The sequence below is a fragment of the Bombina bombina genome, chromosome 3 (genome assembly GCF_027579735.1).
Source record: "Bombina bombina isolate aBomBom1 chromosome 3, aBomBom1.pri, whole genome shotgun sequence".
Classification (NCBI taxonomy): Eukaryota; Metazoa; Chordata; class Amphibia; order Anura; family Bombinatoridae; genus Bombina; species Bombina bombina.
In genome coordinates this window covers 316,438,668-316,456,346 of record NC_069501.1, presented here as the reverse complement: position 1 = coordinate 316,456,346, position 17,679 = coordinate 316,438,668, and positions in this window count along the sequence as shown.

Sequence of the window (17,679 nt, the reverse complement as noted above, 5' to 3'; positions counted from 1 at the left end):
ACCCCTAATGTGCCCCCCCTACACCGTCGCCACCTATAATAAAATTATTAACCCCTAAACCTAAGTCTAACCCTAACCCTAACACCCCCCTAACTTAAATATTAATTAAATACATCTAAATATTATAACTCTTATTAACTAAATTAATCCTATTTAAAACTAAATACCTTTAAAATAAACCATAATATAGCTACAATATAACTAATAATTATATTGTAGCTATTTAGGATTTATTTTTATTTTACAGGCAAATTTCAGTTTATTTTAACTAGGTACATATAGTTATTAACAATTTAATAGCTACCTAGTTAAAATAAAGACAAATTTACCTGTAAAATCAATCCTAACCTAAGTTACAATTACACCTAACACTACACTATAATTAAATAAATTATTCCTATTTAAAACTAAATACTTACCTGTAAAATAAACCCTAAGATAGCTACAATGTAATTAATAATTACATTGTAGCTATTTTAGGATTTATATTTATTTTACAGGTAACTTTGTATTTATTTTAGCTAGTTAGAATAGTTATTAAATAGTTATTAACTATTTAATAACTACCTAGCTAAAAGAAATACAAAATTACCTGTAAAATAAATCCTAACCTAAGTTACAATTAAACCTAACACTACACTACCGTTAAATTAATTAAATAAATTAGCTACAAATAACTACAATTAAATACAATTAAATACAAATAAAAAAAACTAAGTTACAAAAAAAGTTACAAACATTTAATAAATATTACAACAATTTTAAGCCCCCTAATAAAATAACTAAGCCCCCCAAAATAAAAAAAATGCCCTACCCTATTCTAAATTATGAAAGTTAACAGCTCTATTATCTTACCAGCCCTTAAAAGGGCCTTTTGCTGGGCATGCCCCAAAGTATTCAGCTCTTTTGCCTGTAAAAAAAAAATACAACTCCCCCCCAACATTAAAACCCACATACCCCTACTCTAACCCAAACCCCCCTTAAATAAACCTAACACTACCCCCCTGAAGATCATCCTACCTTTAGCTGTCTTCAGCCAGCTGACCACCGATGGAACAGAAAAGGACATCCACAGCGGCCAAAGTCATCATCCAAGGGGCGCTGAAGAAGTCTTCCATCCGATTGAAGTCATCATCCAAGGGGCGCTGAAGAAGTTTTCCATCCAATTGAAGTCATCATCCAAGGGGTACTGAAGAGGTCTTCCATCCGATTGACGTCTTCATCCAGGTGGCGTCTTCAATCTTCATCCATCCGGAGCGGAGCCATCTTCAGACGAGCCGACGCGGAGCCTTCTTCTTCCACCGACGACTTCCCGACGAATGACGGTTCCTTTAAGTGACGTCATCCAAGATGGCGTCCCTCGAATTCAGATTGGCTGATAGGATTCTATCAGCCAATCGGAATTAAGGTAGGAAAAATCTGATTGGCTGATTGAATCAGCCAATCAGATTGAAGTTCAATCTGATTGGCTGATCCAATCAGCCAATCAGATTGAGCTTGCATTCTATTGGCTGATCGGAACAGATTTTTCCTACCTTAATTCCGATTGGCTGATAGAATCCTATCAGCCAATCGGAATTCGAGGGACGCCATCTTGGATGACGTCACTTAAAGGAACCGTCATTCATCGGGAAGTCGTCGGTAAAAGAAGAAGGCTCTGCGTCAGCTCGTCTGAAGATGGCTCCGCTCCGCTCCGGATGGATGAAGATTGAAGACGCCGCCTGGATGAAGACTTCAATCGGATGGAAGACCTCTTCAGCGCCCCTTGGATGATGACTTCAATCGGATGGAAGACTTCTTCAGCGCCCCTTGGATGATGACTTCAATCGGATGGAAGACTTCTTCAGCGCCCCTTGGATGATGACTTCGGCCGCTACGGATGTCCTCTTCTGTTCCATCGGTGCTCGGCTGGCTGAAGACAGCTAAAGGTAGGATGATCTTCAGGGGCGTAGTGTTAGGCTTATTTAAGGGGGGTTTGGGTTAGAGTAGGGGTATGTGGATGGTGGGTTTTAATGTTGGGGGGGTTGTATTTTTTTTACAGGCAAAAGAGCTGAATACTTTGGGGCATGCCCAGCAAAAGGCCATTTTAAGGGCTGGTAAGATAATAGAGCTGTTAACTTTCATAATTTAGAATGGGGTAGGGCATTTTTTTATTTTGGGGGGCTTAGTTATTTTATTAGGGGGCTTAAAATTGTTGTAATATTTTTGAAATGTTTGTAACTTATTTTTTGTAACTTAGTTTTTTTATTTGTTGTATTTAATTGTAGTTATTTGTAGCTAATTTATTTAATTAATTTAATGATAGTGTAGTGTTAGGTTTAATTGTAACTTAGGTTAGGATTTATTTTACAGGTAATTTTGTATTTCTTTTAGCTAGGTAGTTATTAAATAGTTAATAACTATTTAATAACCATTCTAACTACCTAAAATAAATACAAAGTTACCTGTAAAATAAATATAAATCCTAAAATAGCTACAATGTAATTATTAATTACATTTTAGCTATCTTAGGGTTTATTTTACAGGTAAGTATTTAGTTTTAAATAGGAATAATTTATTTAATTATAGTGTAGTGTTAGATGTAATTGAAACTTAGGTTAGTTTTTATTTTACAGGTAAATTTGTCTTTATTTTAACTAGGTAGCTATTAAATAGCTAAAAACTATTTAATAGCTATTGTACCTAGTTAAAATAAATTGAAATTTGCCAGTAAAATAAAAATAAATCCTAAAATAGCTACAATATAATTATTAGTTATATTGTAGCTATATTAGGGTTTATTTTTTAGGTAAGTGTTTAGTTTTAAATAGGATTAATTTAGTTAATAAGAATAATATTTATTTAGATGTATTTAATTAATATTTAAGTTAGGTGGGTGTTAGGGTTAGGGTTAGACTTAGGTTTAGGGGTTAATAATTTTATTATAGTAGCGGCGGGGTCCGGGAGCCGCGGTTTAGGGGTTAACATATTTATTATAGTTGCGGTGGGGTCCGGGAGCGGCGGTTTAGGGGTTAACATATTTATTATAGTGGCGGCGGGGTCCGGGAGCGGCGGTTTAGGGGTTAACATATTTATTATAGTGGTGGTGGGGTCTGGAAGCGGCGGTTTAGGGGTTAACATATTTATTATAGTTGCGGCGGGGTCAGGGAGCGGCGGTTTAGGGGTTAATCAGTTTATTAGAGTGGCGGTGGGCTCCGGGAGTGGCGGTTTAGGGGGTAATACATTTATTTAGTTGCGGTGGTGTAGGGGGGGACAGATTAGGGGTGTTTAGACTCGGGGTACATGTTAGGGTGTTAGGTGCAGACATCTCCCATAGGAATCAATGGGATATCGGGCAGAAGGAACATGAACTTTCGCTATGGTTAGACTCCCATTGATTCCTATGGGATCCTCCGCCTCCAGGGCGACGGATTGAAAACCAGGTACGCTGGGCCGGAAAAGTGCCGAGTGTACCTGCTAGTCATTTGATAACTAGCAAAATAGTCAGATTGTGCCGAACTTGCGTTCGGAACATCTGGAGTGACGTAAGAATCGATCTGTGTCGGACTGTGTCCGGCGGATCGAAGCTTACGTCACTATATTCTACTTTTGCCGGGCAGCAGGGCTTGATAACTAAGGCGAATCAGCCTCACCACAAATACGCTGCGGAATTCAAGCGTATTTGAGGTTGACGGCTTGATAACTAGGGGCCATAGTGTCCTCGAAATATAACCTTGGGCGGAAATAGATGCATTGGGGCCGGTTGACTTTTTTTTAAATCAGCCCCATGGTTTCCACAAGATATAACCTCAAGAGAAAAATGTGTACATAGTGCAATTTTGTTGATAAGTATCAAATTTTAGATTGTAGTGACGTTAGTCACATTAAATAGAGCTATAACTGAGCTCTCAAGGTATAAACATTAGGGTAATCACTCTTCTTTCCAGAAACAAGATTCTCCTTGAAAAAAAAAAAAAAGAACAATCATTGAAAGGTATGTTGGAAATTAATTTTGCACGCAAACGTGAAGTCACATGAGATGGAACTTACCGTTACACAGACTGGCTGGCTCCAAAATTGGTTGTCTAAATGCTTAGTGGAAGAAGTGTTTTGTTCAACTGTAGTCCGGCTTTATAGTGGACTAGTCCTCTGTTACTTTTGTGACTTTTTCATGTGGTGCTTTTTACAAAATTTTAATAAATGTATATTTTTTAAATATCGATCCATTCATTCATGGCAAGTTCATTCACCTGTGAGTGAGGGATTTAACAACACACCCTTACCCTGAGAGCACAGTAATAGCTCACCATTACACGATCACATGAGTAAGGTTTCAATCATTGGGTCAGTCAAAAGCCAACAGTATTTCACTATAGGAAATTTCTTCTATCTTGAGGTTAACAGTTCCCTGTCTGATTACCTTTCTGGAAAGGAGAGTAATTACCCTAACCCTTATATCCTGAGAGCTCAGTTATAGCCCTATCCAATGTGAGCAAGATCACTACATTCTTAAATATGATACTTATTAACAGAATTACACTATATACACTTTTTTCTCCTAAGGTTATATCTTGTGGAAACGATGGGGCCGATTTAACAAACCGTTAACTGGCCCCAATGCATCTGTTTCCGCATGATCCTTCAGGTTCTTCGGAAACAGGAGTTTGGAAGCAGCGGTCATAAGACTGCTGCCTCTTAACTCATATGCTGCTTCCTCTGAGGCGTCGGACATCAATCTGCCCGATCGTGTACGATCGGGTTGATTGACACCCCCTGCTAGCGGCAGATTGACCGCGAATCTGCAGGGGACCACATTGCACAAGCAGTTCACCAGAACTGCTTGTTCAATGTTAAATGCCGACAGCTTAGACAATGATAAATCGGCCCCTATGTGTCAAACCATTAAGACTATATCCTTTTCTTTTATATATTCAATTCACAGTGTTATATTGGTACACATTTTGTATATATTTTGTTTATCATTTTGCAGATACTATAACAATTACTTTGCACATTCACTATATATTAACCATGAAGCCTAATATTTGTTACATTATAACATTATGTACTGATATTAATCATCCACTTTATAATGTGATAAGCTCTAGGATATTGTTTCACACCCTTTTATAGTCCAGTAACATCACATTAACATCCCTTTGATTCCTATGACTTTAGCTAGCTCAAATGTGGTGGGTTGAGAATTAGAATTGCTGCATCAATCAAGACACGAACGTACCAGTTGAATGTTTCATAAATTTTTATTTTGTCAAATGGAGTCGTTTGTACAGGCAGATTAGCATCATTACGCTCAAATGTTGCCATAGATTAACATTAAACGTATATTGCTGGAGTGTATTTTACAACAATTTGAGCTACTTTTGACAATGTTAACACAATGATAACTTAGGGGCATCAGCATTCAGCGATGTCTGTCTGATATGATACGCTACAGCGTATCATGTCGGACAAACATTGATAAATCGTCCCTCATGTCCTCTTCTTTTCCAGTTCACCTTTCTCAGTTCTTCTTATTTATTAAAATGACATTAAGGCTAAAATTTGTCTTTCATGATTCAGATATAGAATACAATTTTAAATAACCTTTTAATTTACTTCTATTATCTCATTTGTTTCATTCTTTAGATGTCCTTTGTTGAAGAAATATCAATGCACATAGGTGAGCCAATCAGACGAGGCATCTATGTGCAGCCACCAATCAGCAGCTACTGAGCCTATCTAAATGTGCTTTTCAACAAAGGATATAAAGAGAATGAAGCAAATTAGTTTATAGAAGTAAATTAGAAAGTTGTTTAAAATTGCGTGCTCTTTCTAAATCATAAAAGAAAAAAAATTGGGTTTCATGTCCCATTAAGTGTTGCAAGCTTCATTACTGTCAATCTCCTCCCTCAAACCAAATGTGTACAAAAGTAATTAGAACTGCTAACAAAACTAATGTTAAAGTAATATGATTTTAAACAATGTGAAATTAATGAACTGAAAATCAGATTTGAGAGATCAGAGAGAGAGTTTAAATGCAAGATTTTTGGTTAAAAATATGGTCGTTATAGAGGTTAAAATGTGGTATAACCCTGCCTTTTTGTATGCATTTGTTTCTTTGTAAAATTACAATAGGAAATATCCAGTTAAAGGCTTTTCTATTCTTTCTTTCTAACATGCTGTCATTTTAAACTCTTTAACAGATGGACTGTGCTAAAAGTACCCTCTCAAGGGAAGCTCTTTTGAGATGTCTATTGGCATACACATCACATTCTGATAACCCACAGGTTATCTGTTTGAATTGCTTTGTTGATGAGGATCTGTTGCTGTAAACTGTGCTTAGCAACTCATTCTGTAAACTAAATGTATTGCAATGATAGGAAGTCAGAACTCATAAATAATGCAATGGCTGTTCACTCTTAAAGGGACCATTTATTTTTATTGTGTAACTTTGTGTTTACACCTATATAAGCTGAACAGATTCATTATATTTCTCATATCCCTGTACATTGTTTATTAAATCTTCTCAATTTATTAAATAAAAACCATGCATTTTTCAGCAAATCTTTTTTAAAACGTTTTACACATAATGGTGTTGATTACAATCTATCTGCAATTAGCTCCTAAAATGGCTTTTTGCCTTCCACCTGAAACAGAAAAGCTCTTGAAAAGGCCTTTACGTGTGTAAACTAATTGCTTTTGAAATAGAAACTGGGAAGTCACCTGAAACTGACAGATACAACAGAGCATTAACACCTCTTAGGTTACAATAAAGTTTTATTGAAGTAACCACTTTGTTCACTGTGCAAGGGAAATACTCATTTACGTGTGTGGCATTAACCTATTGTAATCTGCATCCATCCTCATTACTGATTAACCATAGGAATTTAATTTGTATCTGGGCATGATGAGCATATGTTATTAATCTCATTTACAAATGGCGTTAAAATTGGCTAAAAGAGTGATTTCAATTTATGCTGCAGTTAGGCCTTAATTTTAGTAGTCTACATTAGCTCTGTGTTTGTAGCTAGGGTTGTCAGGTGTCCTCCACAAAAATACCGAACACCCAAGAAAAAACTAAAAAGATTAGTTTGCGGTGAAATTTACTGAAAAAGATAAATAAATATATATATATATATATATATATAAATATATATATATATGTACACATACAATATATACACAGTATATATATATATATATATATATATATATATATATATATATATATATATATATATATATACACACACACACACATATACAGTATATACATACACACACACACACACACACACACACACATATATATATATATATATATATAATATATTGGCTGGCTGCTGCTTCAATGATTTGTGTGACACAGTGTAGATAATTTATGATGACTTATTCAGGCACACACACTTGCCTTCACAGCGTCTGTTAAATTAAAATAACAGCAGAGTTATCAGACATTATTATTTCCAAATTCACAATTTTTCACAACAAGGGAGGGAAGCAGACTAGCAGGGCAGCACGCACTATTAACTTATTGCTGGGCTGCTCTCTGGCTGCTATGGTGGTGTGGACAGTGGTGGTTGGGTGATATAACAATTATTAAAAAAAAGACAGTCACATTCACATACCTCATTTTTGTATTATTAATGAATAATGTGACAGCTAACAGTCTGTCTCACTGTTTCTCTTGTCCCTGACCCTGGACCTGGTCCCTGGCTGGCTGCTGCTGATTTGTGACAGTGTATGTGTAGATTATATTTATGAATACTTTAACTTTCAGCACACACTTGAACTTCACAGTCTGTTAAATTAAAATAACAACAGCAGAGTCAGACTCGTCATTATTATTATTCAAATTCACAATTTTTCACAAAGGGATAAGCAGTCAGCAGACTAGCAGTGTGGGCAGCACGCACTATTAACTTATTGCAATGCTGGCTGCCTGGGCTGGCTCCGCTGGGCTGGCTGACAACACTGACAGTCACTGTCTCAGACTCTCTCTGCCTCTCCGGCGCTTGCAGGCAATGACACTGACTGAACTGAGAGCGGGTCTTCTCTGGCGTGATGACGTCACGCTCACGTGACCTGCGTGATCACGTGACGACGAACTTGGTCCGGCCCACACAGGCAGCAAGATGCAGGACTCTCACAGCACTCTGCAGTCTGCAGTAACGGCAGGAGAGGCAGCGCAGAGAGAGACGGCCCCTACTCAACTCCGGCTCCGCACACTGTGTCAGGATCAGAAAGATGATGATCCGATCAGCTGGCAGAGCCTGAGTTGAGAGACGGGGCTATATATTAGCTAAACAGGGGCTGAACTTGTGTTGGGTTAGGGTAAGCACGCAGCTAGCAGCCAGGCATAAAAAAAATTGTAAAGAAAAATGCAAAGGCTATGTCCGTTTTTTTTAAAATAAAATTACCGGGCAGTAGCCTGAAATACCGGACAGTCCGGTCTAATAACGGACACCTGGCAACCCTATTTGTAGCATGTGTTGCTTGTGTATTGAGTTTACCTCTACTCTGACAATTACTACTTGAATATTCAGGTTTGACTACTGCTTTCACTGACTACACTTCTGTCTTAATCCTTTGTTTGGACTGACTTGGTATATGACTTGAGCTTGTTTTTGTAATCTGCGTTTGTTTAATGATTTGTACTGCTGTTCCCTGTGAGGCCTTTACCCACACCGTCTGACTTAGATTACCTTTACCCTGGATACCTCTACTATCAGAAGATCTGCATTTCGGCATTAAGTAATTTACACAAGTTGCATTTGTCTGGATAGGGAGATTAAACTTGTACAAAGGTATGTCTTTCTTTTATATTTGAATTTATAAGCTTACGGTTACTCTTAGAACTTAATTGTTGTTTGTTTAAAGAAGCCATTGATTCCAGTTTGTTCAATTCAAAACAATAGCACTCCAATTGACATTGAGAACATGCATGCTTGGAAAGGAAAATGGTTTGCTGTTTGTTATCGGTATGTGTTTTTATTTTTAAAATGTTATTTATAGTCACACCAGCACTGTTGCATTTGTCACTAACAGTGCTTGCTTCTATACCTTCTTCAGTTCAACTTAAACTTTTTATATATCGGAGCAAACATATAGCTAATACATTAAATAACCCAACACATCTAAAAATAAAAACAACCAAAAAATAATGTAACACACCAAACAATTACTTAATTTCTTCTTTCTTGTCTGAAAAAGAAATATGAAATCATCAGCCTTTCCTGACAATTTATTCAAACTCCTCTTATCTTTGAATTCTAGACAGAAAATAGAAAGGCTAATTGTCAGACTAGACCCTCTTGTGTTAGAATATTTTTGAGGTGCTAGGAGTTTCAATTGTAAACCTTTTTTGGAAATAGGCTTTGTAAGTGTTTGTAGGTGTTTTTGTTGGGGATTTATGCAGCAGAACATTTTGCAAGGTAAATCCGTAGGTGAGGGTCACTTGTATATTGCATTGAGTGAGTGTCAAAGAGGGTAGAAACCCTGAGTTTTAGTTGTGTGTTAGGCATTAAGGTAATTATGTACTCTCAATGAAATATGAACCTGGTCCTTACAAAACGTGTTTTCCCTAGGAGCTATCTAACTTCCTGCAGTACTTGTTATTTTTCAGATTATGTACACATTATATGTTACACTCATAAAGGCTCTTGGCTGAACATTCTTAGTAGTTCATCTGGAATATATTAGGCTATCGTCATTAGACCATTTGTATGTAGAATTTTCTCTCAATGATTGCTCTATCATTAGATCCAGTCTGTGATTCTGATCTTTATTACACCCTTAACTTCTCCTTTTGATTCTGATCATTTGTTGTTTATCTCAACACCTGGTTTGTTTCTCTTTGCATTATGTATGGTAAATTGGTTGGTTCCCTGTCACCATTTTATGAAGCATCAAGTTTCCAGTGCTTGTATTATTGTCCTGTATGTCTGCATGCACAAAGCGTATATAGCCTCAAGCTGTTATACCATCTTATGAGATTGCATAGTGCATCAGCACTCAATCTCCTGTATATGTGTCTTGACTGTGAAAAGACAAACAGTGTATCCTAACCCTAGCACCTGTTTGCAACTTTTATTGCAATCTAGTCATTTATCTACAAAAGTCCTATAGTAATTATTTCACTGTTTAAATTGTTTTATACCAAAGCTGTTTACATTTACATCAGAGTATTTCTCTTTTCAGTTACTGGTAGTTTCCTGTTGTTAATCTATGGGCTCCATGTACGAAGCAACGAAAGCTGCTCTGGAGCCCTTGCAGGGCAGGGCTTCTTACACCCTATGCCACCTCTGAGGTGGCGAGGGAAAATCACAGAGAGCTCGCTCTTGGTGATTGACAGCCCTTTCAGTTGCACAAATGAAGGGGCGGGCATTACACACACCGATGAGTGTGTAATTTCATGTACGGGCAAGCAGATCAACAGATCCGCTGCCCGTGTGTAGCAAAGGTGGGCGGACTGCTTTGCGAGTTGAGAAACTGTCTGCCCGCCGCTTAGTACATGGAGCCCTATGAATCACCCCTGCAAAACATGCACTAGGCAGCTCCAATTGGTAAAACATCTGCTATGGGACCACTTTTAATTTTGCAATATTGTTTGTAGGTTTTTTTTTTATTTACATGCACAACGTTATGTACACACATATGTTAAAATACAAAGTGACAGCTTAACTTCCATTTACATAATACCCTAACATTTTCTTTTACAATTCAGATATAGAATACAATTTTAAAAAAAGTTAACAATTTACTTATATTATCAGATGTGCTTCTTTCTTGTGTTATTTTTTTGTTGACAAGATATGTAGATAGGTAGTGCGCACATGTCTGGAGCTCTATGTGACAGGAAATAGTTCTGCCATCTAGTACTCTTGCTAATGTATAACTTGGTTGAAAACTGCTGCCATATAATGTTGCAGATATGTGCACACTCCTGAACTTACCTTCTTACTTTTCATGCAACTGCTTTTCCAATTTAATTGTATATTAAAATCTATTTACCTACATGCAGACTGAGTTGCTGATAATTAAAAGGAACTCATTGTAAATGTTGGAAAAATAGAAAGTTTAAAGCCTTTGAAACAGGAAGACATTCAAGAAACCATTCAAAATTATTATTATTATCATTTATTTGTATATCGCCTCCTAATTCCGTAGCGCTGGGTATAATGATAGGGGTATACAATGACAAAGATTTGTGATAAAATACAAGACATACACAACTAAACAAATCTGCACAGGAGGAAGAGGGCCCTGCTCCGGAGAGCTCACAGTCTACAGGTTTAGGGTGCAGCGACCTAAGGTTGGGGGTAGCTTGTCACATTGGTTGTAGTTGCAGAAGTGAGTCAGGCAGTTCATGTATTAGTTTGGTTAGGATTAGAGATGGAGGAGAGATAGTAAGCCTCTCTGAATAGGTAGGTTTTCAAGGAGCGTCTAAAGCTATACAAGGTTGGAGACAGTCTTATGGAGCCGGGTAGAGAGTTCCAGAGGACAGGAGCAGCACGTGCAAAGTCTTGGAGGTGGGAGTGGGACTTAGAGATAACAGGAGTGTAGAGACGTAGGTCAGAGGTTGATCAAAGAGGATGGGATGGGGAATATTTCATGATGAGAGAGGAAATATAGTTGGGAGTTATACTGTCGAGAAATTTGTAAGTTAGGGTTAATACTTTAAATTGTATCCTTGAGTTTATGGGGAGCCAGTGTAGATACTGGCAGAGCAGAGCAGCTGATGTAGATCAGCGACTTAGGTGGATGAGTCTAGTAGAAGCATTCATAATAGATTGGAGGGAAGAGAGGCTGTGTTTTGGAAGGCCATTTAGGAGTAGATTGCAATAATCAATGCGTGACAAATGAGGGAATGAATAAGTATTTTTGTAGATTTTTGCGTAAGGAAGTGACAAATTCTGGAAATGTTGTGTAGGTGTGAACAGCAGGATTTGGTAAGCACTTGTATATTTGGGTTGAATGTCAGCTCTGAGTCTAGTGTGACCCCAAGACAGTGGACCTGGGGTGAAGTGTTGGGAATAGAGTCTCCAACCGTCAGAGAAATGTCAGGTGTTGGATGTCTCGAAGAGGGGGGAATAAGAAGCAGCTCAGTTTTGGACAGATTGAGTTGGAGGTAGTGTGAAGACATCCAAGAGGAAATTGCAGTCAGTAATATGGTTGAGTAAAGAGGGAGAGATATCAGGAGAGGAAAGATAGATTTGGGTATCATCAGCATATACGTGGTACTGGAATCCAAAGGAGGCTATAAGTTTTCCAGGATGTATAGAGAGAGAAAAGCAAGGGGCCCAAGACAGAGCCTTGTGGTACTCTAACTGAGAGAGGCATGGGATCACAAGATATGGTGTTAAAGGAAACTGAATACGAGTGGTTTGAGAGATATGAGGCAAACCAGGAGAGGGCTGTGTCTCAGATGCCAAATTAATGTAGTATTTTTAGGAGGAGAGGATGGTCAACTGTGTCAAAAGCTATGGACAGGTCAAGAAGAATTAGTAAGGAGTAAGTGCCTTCTGTTACTTTAGCAAGAGCGGTTTCCGTTGAGTGTTTAGGGAGGAAACCATATTGTAGTGGATCAAGTAATGCGTTAGTTTTGAGAAATTGAGTTAGCCGATTATAGACTAGTCATTCCAATAATTTTGAAGCAAAGGAAAGTAAGGAGACCGGCCGATAGTTAGAAGGCGTGGAGGGATTGGTTTGATTGACGCATGCTTGAAAGTGTCAGGAAATGTGCCTGCGCTGAGAGATTGGTTAAAGAGATGAGTTAGGGTAGGGGTTAGTAAAGCAGAGAGAGAGGGAATAAGTCGTGAAGGAAGGATTGCTGGGTTTGAGGGGTGTGAGTTGCAGATCTCTTTACTAATGGTGTCAATTTTATTTTTGAAGTGATCAGCTATAATTTGAGCAGTGAGGTTGGTAGTGGGTGGGGTGCAGGTGGCTGTAGAAGGGAGTTAAAGGTTGAGAACAGCTTTCTGGGGTTGGATGCGTGAGATGACACAAGGGAGGAGAAATAGACTTGTTTGGCCATGCTGAGCGCAGAGTTGTAGGACTTAAGGGTGAATTTATAATGCTGGAAATCAGCACAGGTGTGTGATTTCCTCCACTGCTGTTCAGCAGCCCGTGAGCATCGCTGAAGATATCTGGTCTGTTTGGTGTGCCATGGTTGCCGTCGAGTGATTGATTTACATCGAAGAGTGGAGGGTGCAGTTTTGTCAAGTGTTGATTTTAGTGCCGAATTATACTGTAGAGTCACAAGGTTTGGACAAGAGAGGGATGAAATGTCAGAGAGCAGAGGACTCAGTTGAGTGGAAAAGTCTGATCCAAGTCATTTAAATTCCTGTAAGGTAGCAGTTTTCTGGGGGCTTGCAAAGATGTAGCAGGTAGAGTAAGAGAGAAAGATAGTAGATGGTGGTCAGAGAGAGGAAAGGGGAAGTTAAGGGAGTTGGAAAAGGCACAAAGATTAGTGAAGACCAGGTCTAAGGAGTTGCCTTCACAGTGGGTTGAAGATGTTGTCCACTGGAACAGGCCTAAAAAGGTGGTAAGGGATAGAAGTTTAGAGGCAGCAGGCATGTTAGGTTTATCAAGGGGTATGTTGAAGTCCCCTAATATGAGAAAAGGGACATTACAAGAGAGAGAATGTTGAAGCCAGGCTTTAAAGTGGTTCAGAAATTGGGATGCTGGGCCAGGGGGCTGGTAAATAACTGCAACATGAAGAGCTATAGGGGAGAAGAGGCGGATAGCATGAACTTCAAAAGATGAGAAGGAAAGAGAGGGGGGAAGGAATGGAGTGAAAGGTACTGTGTGGAGACAGAATCATTCCTACTCCTCCTCCTTGTTTGTCTCCAGGCCTGGGAGTGTGACTGAAGTGCAGGCCACCATAGGAGCAGAGAGGCTAAAGCAGTTGTGTTAGAGGAGGATAGCCAAGTTTCAGTGAGGGCTTACAGGTTAAGTGAACGTGAAATAAATAGGTTGTGAATAGATGTAAGCTTATTGCATACCGAACGTGCATTCCAAAAGGGCACACAAGAATTGGGGTGTATTAACAGAGGTACAGTTAATGAGGTTTAGAGGGTTACGTGGACAAGGTGTATGAGGTATCATTTGGGGTAGTGATCTGAGGGAAGCAGAGGGTGGACCTGGGTTAGGTGAGACATCCCCAGCTGCAAGAAGACAAAAGATGGTGAGCGAAAAGAGATGAGAATGTGTCTTATGTGAGTGTTTAAGTTTAGAATCAGTGAAGCATAGCTGGCTGAGGAATGTGATATAGGAATAGAGTTCATGTGTGCTGTAGAGGGGTGAAGGTAGAAGAGAAGGGAAGATATGAATTGTCTGAATGATGTTTGTGAAAGATAGAGCTGTGACTTTAAGGAGAAGGGAGGAAAAGGTTAATAAAGATATTAGAAAGTGTAGCATGCTTGCATTTCATTTTGGAGATTTGAAAAGTACTTATGTCTGTTGTCCACTCCTTTGCATAACTCTGTTATAACTCTCTCTACACTTATGAACTAGCACACTTAGAGAACTGCACACATGCAACGCTGCACTGATCTAACAAGCTAGCTTGATGTAACAAGCTGGGGATATTCAATTTAAAGGTAATAACAGTCACATGCTTTTAATTAGCAAAGGTCATAAATTAGAACAGGATCAAACAAGGCATACGCAAACATTGCAGATGGCACCTTTATTATAAAAGTGGAAAACAGAGAAAAGAAAGTTGTTGTTTTTTTTAAGGTATTTGTAGGGGAATATGCAGTTATAATATGTGATGCAGGTTTAAAATTGAGTCCTTATGCACATACCTGGGGCCCGATCCGATATGCAGCGTTGCCCGCAAAATCCGGCGATGCCAAATTTTGCGCTGGTTTGGTATCACATATACGCTCGTATATTTCTGCCTTCGGCCGTAGATTTTTGGCCCATAGACAGGTATACCAAACCAGCGAAGTTTGGTATCCAATATACAGCGTAAGGACTTACGTGAGCCCCTACACCGCCGCCATCTACATTACCTACCCCCTAATGTGAGCCCCTTACACCGCCGCCACCTACATTATCTACCCCCTAATGTGAGCCCCTTACATCGCCGCCATATACATTACCTACCCCCTAATGTGAGCCCCTTACACCGCCGCCACCTACATTAACTACCCCCTAATGTGAGCCCCTTACACGCCGCCACCTACATTAACTACCCCCTAATGTGAGCTCCTACACCGCCGCCAGCTATATTAAAATTAACCCCTTATCTAATCCCCCTATACCGCCGCCACCTATATTAAAACTTTTAACCCCTAAAATACTAAACTATCCCTACCACTAAACCTAAGTCTAACCCTACAAATAACCCTGAAAAGGGCTTTTTGTGTGGCATTACCCCAAAGTAAACAGCTCTATTGCCATCCCTTAAAAGGGCTTTTTGCGGGCCATTGCCCTAAAGTAATCAGCTCTTTTACCAGTCCTTAAAAGGGCTTTTGGCGGGGTTTTGTCACAAAGTAATCAGCTCTTTTGCATCTAATCTAAATCCCCCTACACCGCCGCCACCTATAATAAATGTATTACCCCCTAATCTAATCCCCCTACACCGTCGCCACCTATATTTAAATACATTACCCCCTAATCTAATCCCACTATACCGCGGCCACCTATATTAACTATATTAACCCTAATTATATTAGGGTTAATATAATTAATATAGTTATTATATTATATATATATTAAGTATAATAACCCTATCTAACTCTAACACCCCTAACAAAATTCTTATTAAAATAAATCTAATTAATATTAATATTATTAATTAAACTATTCCTATTTAAATCGAAATACTTACCTATAAAATAAACCCTAAGATAGTTACAATATAATTAATAATTACATTTTAGCTATTTTAGGGTTTATATTTATTTTACAGGTAACTTGGTATTTATTTTAACTAGGTACAATAGCTATTAAATAGTTAATAACTATTTAATAGCTACCTTGTTAAAATAATTACCAATTTACCTGTAAAATAAATCCTAACCTAAGTTACAAATACACCTACACTATCAATAAATTAAATAAACTACAAATCTCTAAACTAAAATACAATTAAATAAACTAAACTAAATTACAAAAAAAAAACACTAAATTACAAAAAATAAAAAAAATTACAAGAATTTTAAGCTAATTACACCTATTCTAAGCCCCCTAATAAAATAATAAAGCCCCCCAAAATAAAAAAAAAATGCCCTACCCTATTCTAAATTAAAAATTAACCAGCTCTTTTACCAGCAATAAAAGGGCTTTTTGCGGGTTATGCCCCAAAGTAAACAGCTCTTTTGCCTGTAAAAAAAACCACAATACCACCCCCAACATTACAACCCACCACCCACATACCCCTACTCTAAACCCACCCAAACCCCCCTTAAAAAAACCTAACACTAAGCCCCAGAAGATCTCCCTACCTTGAGTCGTCTTCACCCAGCCGGGCCGAACTCTTCATCCAATCCGGGCAATGTCTTCATCCAAGCGGCAAAGAAGAAGTCTTCCATCCGGCGATGTCTTCATCCAAGCGGCAAAGAAGAAGTCTTCCATCCCGGCGATGTCTTCATCCAAGCGGCAAAGAAGAAGTCTTCCATCCCGGCGATGTCTTCATCCAAGCGGCAAAGAAGAGGTCCTCCATTGGGGTGAAGTTTCCCTCCAAGCGGCATCTTCAATCTTCTTTCTTCAGCCCTCCGACGCGGAACATCCAGATGGCCCGACGACTGAACGACAAATGAAGTTTCCTTTAAATTACGTCATTCAAGATGGCGTCCATCAAATTCCGATTGGCTGATAGGATTCTATCAGCCAATCGGAATTAAGGTAAGAAAATCTGATTGGCTGATTCAATCAGCCAATCAGATTCAAGTTCAAACCGATTGAACTCGCATTCTATTGGCTGATCGGAACAGCCAATAGAATGCGAGCTCAATCTGATTGGTTGATTGGATCAGCCAATCGGATTGAACTTGAATCTGATTGGCTGATTGAATCAGCCAATCAGATTTTCTTACCTTAATTCCGATTGGCTGATCGAATCCGATCAGCCAATAATGGAAACTTAATTTGTTGTTCAGTCGTCAGGCCTGCTGGATGTTCTGCGTAGGAGGTCTGAAGAAAGAAGATTGAAGATGCCGCTTGGAGGAAAACTTCGCCCCGATGGAGGACCTCTTCTTTGCCGCTTGGATGAAGACATTGCCGGGATGGAAGACTTCTTCTTTGCTTCTTGGATGAAGACATCGCCCGGATGGAAGACTTCTTCTTTGCCGCTTGGATGAAGACATCGCCCGGATTGGATGAAGAGTTCGGCCCGGCTGGGTGAAGACGACTCAACGTAGGGAGATCTTCTGGGGCTTAGTGTTAGGTTTTTTAAGGGGGGTTTGGGTGGGTTTAGAGTAGGGGTATGTGGGTGGTGGGTTGTAATGTTGGGGGGTGGTATTGTGTTTTTTTTTACAGGCAAAAGAGCTATTTACTTTGGGGCATGCCCTGCAAAAAGCCCTTTTAAGGGCTGGTAAAAGAGCTGGTTAATTTTTAATTTAGAATAGGGTAGGGCATGTTTTTATTTTGGGGGCTTTATTATTTTATTAGGGGGCTTACAATAGGTGTAATTAGCTTAAAATTCTTGAAATCTTTTTTTATTTTTTGTAATTTAGTGTTTGTTTTTGT